At 47.9% G+C, this 10,924-nt stretch overlaps 1 protein-coding gene across 1 annotated transcript in view; it reads right to left on the bottom strand.

Annotated features, from left to right (window-relative positions):
- LOC116835268 (phospholipase A2 inhibitor and Ly6/PLAUR domain-containing protein-like) overlaps positions 1-10,056 on the bottom strand; it is a 42,029-nt gene extending 31,973 nt beyond the window's left edge. The window contains exon 1 of the mRNA XM_075070452.1: positions 10,028-10,056. The gene's annotated coding sequence lies outside the window, so the exon portion shown is untranslated. The remainder of the gene's footprint in view (positions 1-10,027) is intronic.
- Between the last annotated feature and the right edge of the window lie 868 nt (positions 10,057-10,924).

The following is a 10,924-nucleotide window of genomic DNA, read 5'->3' as shown; positions in this document are numbered from 1 at the left end:
GTGTGGAATTCCTAAATCCCGAAAAAGTTACATCTACACTTCAAGCTGGAGTGGTGATTGCCAGCTCAAGGAGACATACCCGTGTTCGAGCTTATCAAGCTAGCATGCTAAAAATAAAGTGCAAGCAGCAGGAGGGGCTAACGGCCCTGAGTATGTATCCATCCAAGACACTAGGCATGTACTCCAGACGCTTAGCCCCTCCCACTACTTGCACTTTCACAGGGACACTGTTTTTACTATGCTAGTTCAATCAGAGCTAGCGCAGGCATGTCTCCTCGAGCTGGAATTTACACCTCCAGCTCCACATGTAGACATGCCCTAGATCCAGAAAGTGTGTTTCCACGAGGGCAGTTACAGCAGCGTAGCTCTAATGTACAATCATACCAGTAGAGCTCTACTGGTAAATGTCTCTGTGCAAACCAGGGCAGCTCCAGGCTCCAGGCTCAAGGCCGTGAGGGTCACTGTGAGGGCGGCAGGCAGGCGGCTTTCGGCAGCATGCCTGCGGGAGGTCCGCCAGTCCTGCGGTTTCGGTGGCAATTCAGCAGCAGGTACGCCAATGGCACGGCACCAGTGGATCTCCCGCAGGCATGCCACCGAATCTGCGTGACCAGCGGACCTCCCGCAGGTGTGCCACCAAAAGCCGCCTGACTGTCATGTTTGGGGCAGCGAAAAACATAGAGCCGCCCCTGGTGCAGACAAGCTCTCCTTCCCTTGGGTTTCTCTTTCACCCAGGAAACAGGCAGAGTCAAAATACCATAAATCACTTACGTGACAGTTCCCCTGTCACCAAACAAGGTATATGCCTGTGTCCAAGCCTGGACAGGCATTGCATCTGGTTAGCAGGTGTGAAGGGGTCCACTCACTTCAGATGTACCTCCTTGTAGCTAGGTCTGAGAATTAGTTCTCACCCCACCTGGCACCCCTTTCCATTGGCCGTTTGCGCTTTGCTCCCCGCCCCCAAACACAGGGTGCTCCCTCTTCATGCTTCAACCCTCCAGCCAGACCACTATGTGGTACCTTCCTTCTAGGGTAACAAAGTCCCACCGGGCAAACTGTCCAAATGCTGCTCCGCTTCAGGCAGTGTGGGGAAACCGCAGATCCCCATTTCATCACAGATATTTTTAGCAAAAGTCACTGACAGGTCACGGCTTCCATGAATTTTTTTGTTTTGCCTGTGACCTGAACGTTACTTTTACTAAAAATATTCATGACAAAATCTTAGTTTTGTGGGAACATTTTCAAAATAATTTTTAAAAGGGAGATTTCATTTTTTTCTTAGATATTTTTGGGAAAAAATTTTAATCAGAGCTTTTCTGTTTTCAAAAAAATTTCAAAATGGACATGTTTTGGTGTTCCTGCACGCTTCCCTTTTTCCATTTTGCTGCTTAAAAAATAAGAAAACAGGAGACACCCCCTGGAATTTGGGGGCTTCATTCCCAAAACATGGAAAGTTTAAAAAAAAAACACAAAATTTTCAGTTTTTTAAAAGAAGGCCAACTTCCAAATAAATTCAACCAGCTCTAATCACCCTGTTTTGTTACACAGGAGCTGATTGTTCCTGGCATAGGCACTGACTTTCATTTTTCTGCAGGAAAATATTCCACCCCTGCTCTGCCTCAAGGCCCCACCCGCACTCCCCCCACTCCCCTGAGGCCCTACCCTCGCTCCACTGCTTGTTGCCTACCCTGCTCCACCTCCTCCCCTGAGACCCCTGCCACTCTCCCAGAAGCACCTCCCTCAGCCACCAAACAGCTGATCGGCAGCAGCACAGAACAGTTGTAGCTGGTGAGTGCTGAGCACCCACTATTTTTTTCTGTGGGTGCTGGAGCTCCAGAGCACTCACAGAGTCAGGGCCTATGGCAGGACCGGCGCCAGGGTTTCTGGCGCCCTAGGCGCCGGACCATTTCGCCGCCCCACGCGCAGGTCTCGCGGCTTTGGTGGAGCTGCTGCAGGCATTCCCGCGGAGGGTCCACTTGTTCACCCGAGCCCCGGGATCAGCGGACTGTCCGCAGGCACGACTGCGGCAGCTCCACTGGAGCCGCCTGCCGCCCCCCCGGCAAAATGCCGCCCCACCTATAATGCTGGTGCCATAGGCGACTGCCTAAGTCGCCTAAATGAAAGCACCGGCCCTGGCCTATGGTTCCTGGCATGGGAATATTTCCCAGGGCAGAAATCCTCCTTCCTCCTTAATCTATTTGCTTCTCCTCCTTGTCTGTCTAGTTATGCTCCCTCCACCTGCTTCTGTTGCTTAGAGGGGACTAAGTGGGAAAATCAAGGGCTTTTTCTTACCACAGAGAAAAGCTCTATGTGCCCAAACATGAGCTAGTAGATTGCCACCTTAGGTCTCCCTTCAGGAAGCTACTTAATTTTTCCTGTCAAAATAATTCAGCCAGTTCCAGAGCTTTTTGATCTCCAGTTTGTTTTATTCAGTGCAACAAAATAAAGGGGAAACAAATCCGTCCAGAAAGCGAGAGTCTCTGGAATGGAAAGGCAGCAGCTGAGAAGGGCAAATGCAAGCTGAACAGGTGTTATTCAGTGCAGTGTTGCTGGTGCAAGTGTGTGGCAATCAGGAGAGGAGCTTCAACAGGAATAACCCTGTGAGGACTGGGAGGAGGAGAAGCCCAGATGGTCCTGGAGTTGTGCCAGCTGCAAAAGGGACTGCACCCCTAGTTTGGCTGGCTGCAGTGGGGGCTGGTCCCTTAGCTGTGCCACTTGCACTGGGAGCTGGTTCCTTAGTCGGTTCAGACTTGCCAAGGGCTGGCCTGCATGTGGCTGTGTTTATCTTTACGTTGTCTCCGAAGGTCCTTGAATCTCCTTTCACTTGAGTGCAGGCAGATTCAGTGGCACAACCCTTCAAGGTGGCCTGTAAAGAATATGAACCTGCCCCAGGAAAAAGCAGCAGCTGGTCAGTGTCAAGGGAGTTTTGTCTCCTTCTGTCACCATTACCCATAAATCCACAGCTCCTGCCCTTCTAAACCACAACAGCCTCAGCTTTCTCCTCTGCTCTGTTCCCTGAAGTTCCATCTAGGCCTCCCCTTTGCTCCATTCCCCTTTGCTGCATGTAAACCCTCCATGGTCTTCACTTCTTCGTCTGCTCTGCTTCCCCCTTCTCATCTAGACCCCAACAGCCTCCTGCTCCACGGCTCTGTTGCAGGCTCACTGTGTGCCCTTGGACAAATCTCTGGGACCCCAGATCTAAAACCCACTGACGACACCCATTCACTTCAGTAGGCTTTGTATTAGTCCCACTCTTCACTGAGCAATGAAACAATTCACAGCTGGTGGCAGGGAGTGGGATCTCTAAGAAGAGAGGCCTTGTGCTAATTAAGGGACTGGGCTGGGACTCGGAATATCTTGATTCAATTCGTGGCTCTGCCACAGACTCCCTGATTGGCCTTGAGCATATCACTTATGCACAGATCTTTCAGAGGAGTGTAACATAGAGGGTGGTTGAATTTTAATGAGATATGAGTCCCTAACTCCCCAAACTCCTTTGAAGATCTCAGCCATAAATCTCTCCGGGCCTCAGTTTCCTCATCTGTACCATGGAGATAATAATTGTTCCTTTGCTATTTAGATGGTAAAATCTGTGCAATGGTCAATAGCTGTGTCTGTGCAGTGCCTGGCACAATGGGGGACTCTTCCAATCTCAGTCAGGGCCTGTGCAGCGCCTAGTGTAACAGGGCCCCAACAGAAAGAGATCTAGTCCAAGGGAAAACAGACACAGAGGCTTGCCTGAGGTCACACAATAGGCCACTTGCTGTCTGATATTAGAACCCAGCTGTCTGGAGTCCAATCCCAATCCCTTATCTACCAGACCATAGGTGTCGTCTGAGAGAAAATAATAAGAAAGCAAATAGCATACCAGAATAAATAAATTCAAATTACCCATTGTTATGCTTCCGGTTACTGCGATGCAATGGGTCTCAGATCCAGTGCAAGCTAAGGTCTCTTCGATGCATGGAATAAACACAGAAGAGCAGGCAGGGCAAAGCCGACCATTTGGGATTGTGTTTGCTGGGGACACTGTAAAGAAGCAGAGCAAATGCAGTCAACTTGGGGGATATTCTAGAATAAGGTTCAGGACAGAGAGAGCAGGTTAGGGTTGAACAGCTCAGCCCCACATACCCCATACAGGAGCTCAGGAGACACTGAACGTAGCAAGGTTTGTGGCATCAGTTTGCAGCACAGACCAATTGAACCATGCCGCATGTGGAATCAGCTGCAGTTTTTGGCAGTCTAGAGCCACATTCACTTAATTCCACCTCTTCCCCCAGGGACCCAGTGCTATTCAATGGAGCACCCCCTGCAGGCAGTAGGACTATTCTCAGGGCTCAGTATAATTCATTGCAGCACTCCCTGCGGGGCAGGAGACTGTTCTCAGGGCTTGGTATAATTCACACCATGCAGGGCAGGAGACTGTTCTCAGGGGCTCATTCCAGAAAAGAGGGGTGCAGGTGGGCAGAGGGGGAGCAGAGGGAATGAAGAGGAAGAATTGGTGTGGGAGTGGTAGTAGGTGGGCAGATAGAGAGAGGGATACGTACTTGTAACGGAGGCTGTACTGCAGGCATCCCCCACACAACAGGTGGTGTTCCTCCTTATTGCCATTCCTTCCCCAAACCTTGTAACAACGGGGCTGGCTCTGCACTCACTGGATGCCATGCAGGACTTGGTTACCTGCTGCAAAGCTAATCCCACTGTACAGAAGGAGAAGACCAATGTTTACTCACCAACTCTGCCACCCTGCTTGTTGACTCCCTCAAAGAATTCTAATAGATTGGTGAGGCATGATTTCCCTTTACAAAAAACATGTTGACTCTTTTGTTCTTTACTATAGTTTCAACCAGTTTGCCCAATACTGAAATCAGGTTTACCGGCCTGTAATTGCCAGGGGCTCCTCTGGAGCCCTTTTTAAAAATTGGCGTCATATTAGCTATTCTTCAGTCATTTGGTACAGAAACTGATTTAAATGACAGATGACAGTTAGTAGTCCTGCAGTTTCACATTTGACTTTCTTCAGAACTTGGGTGAATCCCATCTGGTCCTGGAAACTTATTACTGTTTAGTTTATCAATACGTTCCAAAACCTCCTTTAATGACACTTCAATCTGGGACAGTTCCGCAGATTTGTCACCTAAAAAGAATGGCTCAGGTTTGTGAATCTACCTCACAACCTTTGTGAGTTTGTGGCTCTCCCCTACCAGCCAGCAACACACACCTCTGCACTGCTGCACAGCTCACCCCTGACCATAGCACCCTTGGTGGTTGCTCAGGTGGTCTACCCCTGCTCAAACCCACTGGTCCTATTCCCCAAGCTGGGAATAGAATCCAGGAAGCCTGATTCCCAGTCTACCTCCTGCTCAAACCCACTAGACCTCATTCTTCACCCAGAACTGGGAATAGAACCGAGTCTGCTCTAGTCACTGGGCCATGCTGGTGTGAGATCTGGCTCATCTACCTATTTGGCTTTCAAACACAGTGATGGCACAGGAATTTTCTCCAGAACTGCAGGTCTCCATGTGGCCCCTGCAGTCCCTGCCGAACTCAGAGCAGACCTCACACTGCAGACAGGCACCTAGAAAAGGAGAAAGAAAATTATTCATGTAGATTTGTCCCTTTCTTACCCCTCACTTTCCCCTGGGTTCTTCGGGAAAGCATCTGGTGCAACCTGCTTTCCGGTGCTGAAATTTCTCTATTTCACTTCACACACACACCAGCTCTGACCCTGGTCTCAGCTGGCTGCATATTCCCCATTTTTAAAATTTCCTGCAGGAAAATCAGCATTTCCCAACAGGGGATTTTCAGAAGTGGATTTTTCCCACAACATTTCTTGGTGAGGGATAAAATACCAATTTTCCAGCCATTTCTAAAAAGGAGCCAATCAGAACATGTCTTGGAGGACTTCAAGTATCAATATTTCCTCTTATTTCTAGAATATTTCAATGTGATGTCATGCCAACTCGGGACTTCACAAGGAATCTGTTCTTTTCCCTTCGACATGTCCAGTTGGCCCATTTTTCCCAATACTGGCTTTTTGGTGACATTTCAAAACAAATTTATACAAAGGACCAAGTTGGAATCTTGCAACTTTATACAAACTAGATTGCAGGTCCCTGCAGAGAAACAGCCCTGACTCACCCAGACTTAGGAGAGCAAACAGAATGCAGAGAAAGAAGGGAGTCTTCATGGTGATAGATAGAGCGTGAATTGGAGCTGGAGTCTCTGATGCAGCAAATTCTCTGTCCAGAGGATTTACACAAGTAGGGGCTGAAGGGAAGTCAGAAGAGGAATTCCACCTGCAAAATGCAATACATTGGATGGTGTGATGTAAGTGTTATTAATAGGGCTCTATGAAATTCACGGTCCATTCTGGTCAGTTTCATGATCATAGGATTTTAAAAATGGTAAATTTCATTATTTCATCTATTTAAATCTGAAATTTCATGGTGATGTAATTGTAGGGGTGGTCACAAGGTTATTGTAGGGGGGGTTGTGGTACTGCTATCCTTATTACCGCACTGTTGCTGGCAGCCCCACTGTCTTCAGAACTGGGCAGCTGGAGAGCGGTGGCTGCTGGCTGGGAGCCTAGTTCTGAAGGCAAAGCCATCGCTAGCATCAGTGCAGAAGTAAGGGGGGCATGGTATGGTATTGCCATCCTTAATTTTGCAGTGCTGCTGGTGGGGTGCTGCCTTCAGAGCTGGGCAGCCTCCCTGCATCTCCCTTTTGGATCAGGACCCCAATTTGGGCAATGCTGGTCTCCCCCATGAAATCTGTATAATATAAGGTAAAAGCACACAAAAGACCAGATTTCACAGAGGGAGACCAGATGTCATGGTCCATGACGCATTTTTCATGGCAGTGAATTTGGTAGAGCCCTAGTCATTAAACAGCAGGTTGAAGGTGCCCAGGAACTATTAGCATTTCCTGTGGCAGGGAACTGCACAGGTTAATGACGGGTTGTGTAAAGCACCTGAAGGTTTTTTTCATCTGCCACCTTCACGCTTGTTGCTTTTTATTTTCATAGGGTGCCTCTTTGAGAAGAGAGAGTGAATGCTCATTCTCAGCTCTTGCCCCCTTGCCCTGATCTCAGGGCCATGTACTGGGCCATGCACCGGGCATGTGTGATGGGGTAAATGTGTGCTGGGACAATATTATCTATAATTATTACACTCACCATCTTCCAGCACCTCTGCATAGCCCTTTGCTGAAGCACAGGCCAAAGTTCTGTCTTTTGTGAAACCATTTATACAGAGTTCAACTTTAGGGTTATATGTAAAACTCTGATAAATAGGTGTTAATAGCTCCCAGTCAACTACAAAGAGTACCACACAGTTCCTTAGATCAGGTCTACACTACAGACCTATATCAGTGTAACTGTGTTGCTCAGGGGTGTGGGGTGATGTAGTTATAGTGACCTAACCCCCTGTGTGGACAGCGCTTTGTCAGTGGGAGAGCTTCTGCTGTCAACATAGCTACTGCCTATAGGCATCGACTCAAGCACCCGCTGATCAGCTGTTCACACTTGCACCAGCAACACTGCACTGAGTAACACCTGTTCATCTTGCATTTGCCCTTCTCAGCTGTTCAGCAGGCCCCACCCATCAGCTCCTCCTCCTTCCCCCCAGCACCTCCTGCCTGCCACTGATCAGCGGTTCGGCGGTGGATGGGAGGTGCTGGGGGGAGTGAGGAGGGGAAAGAGGCAGAGCGAGAGCAGGGCATGCTTGGCGGGGGAGGGGGCAGAGTGGAGGTGGTAAGAGGCGGGGTGGGGTGAGGCGGGGCCTTGGGGAAGCAGTGGAGTGGGAGTCAGGGTTGGGCCTCAGGGTGAATTGGGCGTGGAGCACCCCGGGGAAAGCTGAAAGTTGGCACCTGTGTGTACTGCCTCTCAGAGAGGTGGATTAATGGTGCAGTAGCATCTCCACTAAAGTGTTACAATACTGTAGCACTGTATATGGAGACAAGCCCTCAGTAAAACAAAGATTTTATGCTCAAGAAAGTATTGTAAATAGCCTTTGGAACACTATGAATAACTTCAACAAAAACTGTTAGGCGGTAAATGTACTGGTGTTCCTTACAGAGACAAGATGGGTGAAGTAATATTTTTTACTGAACAGACCTGACAAGGTTTCAAGCCACACAGAGTTCTTCCTCGGGTCAGAGGTTTCTAGTATCCTGGGACTAACACAGCTATACACCTGCGCTGCATACAATTTGTGTACCTAATACAGACTTCCTTCCACTTTGTTCCTCTCATAAACGTTCAAATACAAGGTTTCAGTATAACATTTCCTATACTTTAGTACATACATCAAAACACCTTCCCCTCTGATGATGATTTCTCAGTCTGTAATCATAACATAGGGTGACCAGACAGCAAATGTGAAAATTGGGATGGAGGTGGGAGGTAATAGGAGCCTATATAAGAAAAAGACCCAAAAATCGGGACTGTCCCTATAAAATCAGGACATCTTGTCGCCCTATCATAACATGCAACCGTGTGTCCCCTGAACTCTTCAGAGTTGGAGGAGAATGGAAGCATCTGAGTCTTTTCAAATGTCTGAGAACCCTGTTAGTCAACAAACTGTCTGGAGTAATCTGCACAGCTAGCAGCATTCCAGCTTTCGGGTTAATAACTGACCAGTCCTCTTAGCTGCAGGTGATACAGAAATCTATAGCCTGTATCCAAAGTAGTCTAGGTATTGGGAGCAGCATATAAAATATCCATTCCTTGGATTTCTATAAGGCTCTCATAGCACAGGGCAATATCTTTCCCCTATAAATCCAGCTATGTCAGGCAGGGTCGTCCTCAGGATTTATAGGGCCCTATGCAATATTATTAAATTGGTGCCCCTATGCCCGATGACAGCCCAGGCTTGCATGTGTATTTTAGATAAGGGGGGGTCTTCTGAAGGATTTATTTAAAAAACTATAAGTCTGAAAATCCAAGCCTTTAACTCTAAAATCTAAAAATCTATGCAAGGATTTTTTTAGAGATGTGATTTTTATAATCTTCAGCAACACACCAATGAAATATTTTTAAAGCAAATTTTAAACTAAGGTCCTGTAAACTGACATGTCCTGAATAAGCACAACTGTTTTTGTCAATACATTCAGAAACTGACAGTATATACCTGGGGGTTGGCAAATGTCTGTTAAATGGCTTCATTACCACTTGAATGGTTCTTTAACACTTTCAGTGTTGTGCTAATAGGTCTGGCAGGCTGGAGGCTTTTTCACTTTTAAGTACTAGATCCCCTCCGGAGGAAGACTCACCAGGGTGCAGCAGCCAGCTGTGGTGAGAGCCTGCAGGAAGAGTCAGGACAGGGATAGGAAGAGGTGGGCGAGCGGATACTAAGACCCAGGGTGCCCCAATTTTCAGGTGCCCTATGCAGTGTATCCTGCATATGCCTAAGGATGGCCTTGATGTTAGGCAAGAATGTACAACCCCCCACCTCACTAAGTACTTACCCATTATCTTTAACTGAGACAGAATCCCCAACTAAAGCATTAGCTAATAGCTAAATATTAATTCTGCCGGCTGTACAATCTCTAGGGGCAACAAGTTCTCCCTCTAAAGCAGAGATTCTCAACCTTTTTCTCTCTGTGGCCCCCCGAACATGCTATAAAAACTCCACGGCCCACCTGTGCCACAATAACTGGTTTTCTGCATATAAAAGCCAGGGCCGGCATTAGAGGATAGCAAGCAGGGCAATTGCCTGGGGCCCCATGCCAGAAGAACCCCCACAAAGCTACATTGCTCAGGCTTTGGCTTCAGCCTTGGTTGGCGAGGCTCAGGGCTCAGGGCCCAGGTTTCAACCCCATGCAGCAGGGCTTCAGCTTTCTGTCCTGGCCCTAGTAAGTCTAATGCTGGCCCTGCTTGGAGGCCCCCTTGAAACTTGCTCATGGCCCCAGGGGGCCTTGGTTCCCTGGTTGAGAACCACTGCTCTAAAGGTCTGTAAGACACACTGTGGTGGACCAACCATCCTAATGGAGGACTCTCATAGTAAAGTAAAGCTGGAATAGCACTCACCTATAGCCAAAGTAATACCAGTATTGGGACCCAGTCCTCACAGCAGACACATCTCCTGGTCTGAGTTGATCAGCCACAAAGTCTACAAAGCTGTCTTTTATTTATAACTTTCTTCCCCCTGCACTCTGATTGGCTCCACTCTGGAAGAGTGATTGGGAGTGACTTGCTCGGTGAGTTGCACACAATGAAAACTTCCTATACAGCTTCTGAGACAGCTACTGAGCACCCCACCCTATTTCTCTATGGTCCTGTGCCCTCTGGCTGAGTTATCCAGCCTTGCACTAGTATGCATGAGTGCCCGACCCAGGGTGTGTCTACAATGCAGCTAGGAGTATGCTTCCTAGCATGGGTAGAGAGATGTGCTAGCTCTATTTGAGCTAGCGTGTCCACAGTCGTCCACCTCAAATCCACACTTCTTCTATTCTGCTTCTCTTACTTTTTTTGGGCCAAAGTCAAATGCTGCAATACAGTACAGCCTGTGGGTTACACACGCTCATTCTCAGCAGTCCCTGGTCTCAGTACTGTGTGCCTGTGCCATGGACTGACCATGCTCTTGGCTCTCCCACAATCCCAATGCAGAAACCAATTTTCCAACTTACTCAACTCTGCATTTAAATTTTAGCACATGTTAAAAATTGAAAGTAGATCATTTGGAGTGGGCCTGTATTTCAGGGATCCCTTGATCAAGTGATCCAAATTTACATCAAAAGCTCCACTCTGGGCTCTCAACTGGCATAGCAGCTATCAAGTCAATCTGCATCAGCGTGAGGATTTCAGATACTCTGAAAGTTCAAACTTTGTCATTTTAGGAAGGCTGTGTTTTGGGAATCCTTTAACCAAATTACTCCAAATTTGTACCCCAATGTCTATTCTGGACCCTCAACTAGCATAACAATT

This window comes from Chelonoidis abingdonii, chromosome 11 (assembly GCF_003597395.2).
Source record: "Chelonoidis abingdonii isolate Lonesome George chromosome 11, CheloAbing_2.0, whole genome shotgun sequence".
Lineage (NCBI taxonomy): Eukaryota > Metazoa > Chordata > Testudines > Testudinidae > Chelonoidis > Chelonoidis abingdonii.
Note: the sequence above shows the minus strand (reverse complement) of the source record. Positions and strands in the feature narration are given on the sequence as shown.